The sequence below is a fragment of the Uloborus diversus genome, chromosome 3, assembly GCF_026930045.1.
Source record: "Uloborus diversus isolate 005 chromosome 3, Udiv.v.3.1, whole genome shotgun sequence".
NCBI lineage: Eukaryota > Metazoa > Arthropoda > Arachnida > Araneae > Uloboridae > Uloborus > Uloborus diversus.
Genome location: NC_072733.1, coordinates 68,912,154 through 68,918,302, shown reverse-complemented (window position 1 = coordinate 68,918,302; position 6,149 = coordinate 68,912,154).

Genomic DNA, 6,149 nt, shown 5'->3' with positions numbered 1-6,149 from the left:
GAAAATATGCTGTCTATATTATACCCATAAGAGGGGGGGGAAAGTTACCCTATATTTATATACTATTATTATTATAATGATTAATTATTGTTATTATTATTATTATTATTATTATTATTATTATTATTATTATTATTAATATGAGTCCGATGAAGATAAATATATTATACCCTTTATTATACTAATTTGAAGTCCTTTCTCTCGGTCATGTTTGTTCTTTTCCAACAGTTAGCCTTTCGACTTTTTTCAACAGTTAACCTTTCGACCGCCATTACATTTAAAAAAGGGGAGGAGCCAAAAAAAAAATTTTTTTTTGGTCATGTCTGTTCTTAAAGTTGTCGGGATCTCTCAGTTATCACATTTTGAAAATTTATTGTCTAACCGAGTTAGCGCTTTTTTTAAAATACGACAGTTGTAAATAGTGGTATCGTATGGAGATGTAAAATTTGTTTCCTAGTGTAAAGGTAAGAATTTCTAAAATAATAGCTAAAGTTTCAATTTTGTCGATCGAAAAAAAAACGTAACAGTTATCACATTTTGAAAATTTATTCTCTAACCGAGTTAGCGCTTTTTTATATACGACAGTTGTAAATAGTGTAAAATTAGTTTCCTAGTGTAAAGATAAGAGTTTCTAAAATAATAGCAAAAGTTTCAATTTTGTCGATCGAAAAAAAAATGTAACAGTTTCTTCTTTTCCAACAGTTAGCCTTTCGAATTTTTCAACAGTTAACCTTTCGACTTTTTCAACAGTTAACCTTTCGACCACCAACACATTTAAAAAAGGGGAGCAGCAAAAAGAAAAAAAAAATTTTTTTTGGTCATGTCTCTTCTTAAAGTTGTCGGAATCTGTCAGTTATCTTATTTTAAAAATTTATTGTCTAACCGAGTTAGCGCTTTTTTTAAATACGACAGTTGTAAATAGTGGTATCGTATGGAGATGTAAAATTTGTTTCCTAGTGTAAAGGTAAGAATTTCTAAAATAATAGCAAAAGTTTCAATTTTTTCGATCGAAAAAAAACGTAACAGTTATTACATTTTGAAAATTTATTGTCTAACCGAGTTAGCGCTTTTTTTTTAATACGACAGTTGTCAATAGTGAAAATTAGTTTCCTAGTGTAAAGCTAAGAACTTCTAAAATAATAACAAAAGTTTCAATTTTGTCGATCGAACAAAAACGTAACAGTTATCACATTTTCAAAATTTATTGTCCGAGTTAGCGTTTTTTTTTTTAAAATACGACAGTTGTCAATAGTGAAAATTAGTTTCCTAGTGTAAAGTTAAGAATTTCTAAAATAATAGCAAAAGTTTCAATTTTGTCGATCGAAAAAAAACGTAACAGTTATCACATTTTGAAAATTTATTGCCTGAGTTAGCGCTTTTTTTTAAAATATGACAGTTGTAAATAGTGGTGTCGCATCGAGATGTAAAATTAGTCTCCTAGGGTAAAGCTAAGAATTTCTAAAATAATTAGTAACAGTTATCCTAACAGTTATCACATTTTGAAAATTTATTGTCTAACTGAGTTAATTATTAGAATTAAAATTAGTTTCCTTGTGTAAAGCTAAGAATTTCTAAAATAATTAGTAACAGTTATACATTTAAAAATTTATTATCTAACCGAGTTAGCGCTTTTTTTTTTAAATATGACAGTCGTAAATAGTGGTGTCGTACAATTGGTAGAACAAAGGGTATGATATATTTATTTTCGTCGGACTCGATTTATCTGAAATGAGCCCGGAATACGAAAATATGCTGTCTATATTATACCCATAAGAGGGGGGCAAAGTTACCCTATATTTATATACTATTATTATTATAATGATTAATTATTGTTATTATTATTGTTATTATTAATATGAGTCCCGATGAAGATAAATATATTATATCCTTTATTATACCAATTTGAAGTCCTTTCTCTTGGTTAGCCTTTCGACCACGATCCTTTCTCTCGGTCATGTCTGTTCTTTTCCAACAGTTAGGCTTTCGACTTTTTCAACAGTTAACCTTTCGACAATCAACACATTTGAAAAAAAAAAAAAAAAATTTTTTTTTTCGGTCATGTCTGTTCTTAAAGTTGTCGGGATCTGTCAGTTATCATATTTTGAAAATTTATTTTTCTAACTGAGTTAGCGCTTTTTTTAAATACGACAGTTGTAAATAGTGAAAATTAGTTTCCTAGTGTAAAGCTAAGAATTTCTAAAATAATAGCAAAAGTTTCAATTTTGTCGATCGAAAAAAAACGTAACAGTTATCACATTTTGAAAATTTATTGTCTAACCGAGTTAGCGCTTTTTTTAAATACGACAGTTGTAAATAGTGGTATCTTAGCATTGGTAGAACAAAGGGTATGATATATTTATTTTCGTCGGACTCGATTTATCTGAAATGAGCCCGGAATACGAAAATATGCTGTCTATATTATACCCATAAGAGCGGGGCAAAGTTACCCTATATTTATATACTATTATTATCATTATTATTATCATTATAATTATTATTAATTATTGTTATTATTATTATAATTATAATTATAATTATAATAATTATTATTATTATTTTATTTTATTTTATTTTTTTTTTTTTTTGCTTTATGAGAAAACCTTAATTTTCATTATATTTTTTAATTTTTAGAATCCAAAACTAGTCGATTTTGGTCGAAAATCGACAAATCGAGGTCGAATTTATCGCATCCTTTATTACTAAATTAGATGGTATTTTCTTGATCATTTTACAATACATTTTAAGATAGAATTTATTACATCTCTTATTATCGAATTAAATGGTAACTTTTTTGCGATCTTTTACTATGGTCGTATATTTGAATATGAATATCAAAAACCAAATCGCTTTGAATTTGAAATTCAAATTGAAAAATTAAAATGGACTATCGTATCCTTTATTATACAATCGTTTCAGATCGAATGAGATTCGTATCGATAGCAAATCGTCGAAACAAAACAAATAGACTGTCGTATGCTTTATTATACTATCGCTTCAGATTAAATGCTCGGCCTCGATCTCGGATAGTAAAATCGTCGAAACTAAAATGGACTATCGTATCCTTTATTATATACAACCGTTTCAAATCTAATGAGATTCATATCGATAGCAAATCGTCGAAACAAAAAAAAATAGACTGTCGTATGCTTTATTATACTATCGCTTCAGATTAAATGCTCGGCCTCGATCTCGGATAGTAAAATCGTCGAAACTAAAATGGACTATCGTATCCTTTATTATATACAACCGTTTCAAATCGAATGAGATGATACTCGGCATTGATTTTGGACGTCAAACTAAAAGATAAACAGTCGTATCCTTTATTATACGACCGTTTCAGATCGAACGATGCTCCATATCGATTTTTTTTAGACAACAAATCGTCAAACTAAAAAAAAAATAAACCGTCGTATCCTTTATTATACGACCGTTTCAGATCGAACGATGCTCCATATCGATTTCGGATTGCAAATCGTTAAACTAAAATGGACTATCGTATCCTTTATTATACGACCGTTGAAATTTGCTAAAAAATATTTCTCTCACAAAATCCATTCAATATTTTTTTGACACTTGCCTAAAATACGACGGTGGTAAATAGTGGTGTCGTATCGAGAGGTAAAATTAGTTTCCTAGTGTAAAGATAAGAGTTTCTAAAATAATAGCAGAAGTTTCAATTTTGTCGGTCGAAAAAAACGTAACAGTTATCATTTTTTGAAAATTTATTGTCTAACCGAGTTAGCGCTTTTTTTATATATAAAAAATACGACAGTCGTACAATTGGTAGAACAAAGGGTATGATATATTTATTTTCGTCGGACTCGATTTATCTGAAATGAGCCCGGAATACGAAAATATGCTATCTATATTATACCCATAAGAGGGGGGCAAAGTTACCCTATATTTATATACTATTATTATTATTATTATTATTTTTTTTTTTTTTGCTTTAAGAGAAAACCGTAATTTTCATTATATTTTTAAATTTTTAGAATCCAAAACTAGTCGATTTTGGTCGAAAATTGACAAATCGAGGTCGAATTTATTGCATCCTTTATTATGGAATTAGATGGTAATTTTTTTCGATCCGGTCGTATATTTGAATATGAATATCGAAAACTAAATCGCATTGAATTTGAAATTAAAATGGACTATCGTATCCTTTATTATACAATTGTTTCAGATCGAATGAGATTCATATCGATAGCAAATCGTCGAAACTAAAAAATAGAATATCGTATTCTTTATTATACTATCGTTTGAGATCGAATGAGATGATACTCGGCATTGATCTCGAAAACCAAATCGCATTGAATTTGAAATTCAAATCGTTAAACTAAAATGGACTATCGTATCCTTTATTATACTATCGTTTCAGATCGAATGAGATTCATATCGATAGCAAATCGTCGAAACAAAAAAATAGACTGTCGTATGCTTTATTATACTATCGCTTCAGATTGAATGCTCGGCCTCGATCTCGGATAGTAAATCGTTAAACTAAAATGGACTATCGTTTCAGATCGAATGATGCTCCATATACAACTGTTTCAAATCGAATGAGATTCATACCGACGTCAAACTAAAAAAAAATAAACTGTCGTATCCTTTATTATACAACCGTTTCAGATTAAATAAAATGATACTCGGCAAATCAAGACTGTGGTATCCTTTACTATATACACCGTTTTAGATTAAACGATGCCGTCCATATCGATTTTTGGACGGCAAATCGATAAACTAAAATAGACTATCGTGTCCTTTATTATACGACCGTCGAAATTTGGTTAAAAAAGATTTCTCTCACAAAATACATTCAACACTTGTGATATTTGCCTAAAATACGACGGTTGTAAATAAAAAAACCTAACACGGTCACATTTTGAAAAATTTATTGTCAAACTGCGCTTTCGAAATACGACAATGTGAATAATGGTGTCTTTGCATTGGTAGAACAAAGGGTATGATATATTTATTTTCGTCGGACTCGATTTATCTGAAATGAGCCCGGAATACGAAAATATTCTGTCTATATCATACCCATAAGAGGGGGGGGGGCAAAGTTACCCTATATTTATATACCATTATTATGATTATTATTATTATTATCATTATTATGATTATCATTATTATGATTATTATTATCATTATTATGATTATCATTATTATGATTATTATTATCATTATTATGATTATTATTATCATTATTATGATTATTATTATTATTGTCATTATTATTATATAGAGGGAGGGTAACATTGCCCCCCTCTAATGGGTATAATATATAGACAGTATATATTCATTTCAGACAAAATGAGTCCGATGAAGATAAATATATTATACCCTTTATTATACCAATTTGAATTACATTTTGGATTTGTTTAAAAAATAGGTTAAAAGTAATTCTAAAACTCCAAGAAAGATTAAATGATAAAAATTGGTTTCGCAAGTTTTTTTCTTAGATCGGTCATGTCTGTTCTTTTTCAACAGTTAGCCTTTCGACCACCAAGACATTTGAAAAAGGGGAGGAGCCAAAAAATTTTTTTTTTTTTTTTTGGAGAGAGAGAGAGAGATCTTTTCTCTCGGTCATGTCTGTTCTTTTTCGACAGTTAGTCTTTCCACTTTTTCAACAGTTCACCTTTCGACCACCAACGCATTTAAAAAAGGGGAGGAGCAAAACAAAGAGCAAAATTTGCTAAAAAAGATTTCTCTCACAAAATACGGTCAATATTTTTGACACTTGTGATATTTGCCTAAAATACGACGGTTGTAAATAAAAAACCTAACACGGTCACATTTTGAAAAATTTATTGTCAAACTGCGCTTTCGAAATACGACAATGTGAATAATGGTGTCTTAACATTGGTAGAACAAAGGGTATGATATATTTATTTTCGTCGGACTCGATTTATCTGAAATGAGCCCGGAATACGAAAATATGCTGTCTATATTATACCCATAAGAGGGGGGCAAAGTTACCCTATATTTATATACCATTATTATGATTATTATTATTATCATTATTATGATTATTATTATCATTATTATGATTATTATTATTATTGTTATTATTCTTATATAGAGAGAGGGTAACTTTGCCCCCCTCTAATGGGTATAATATATAGACAGTATATATTCATTTCAGACAA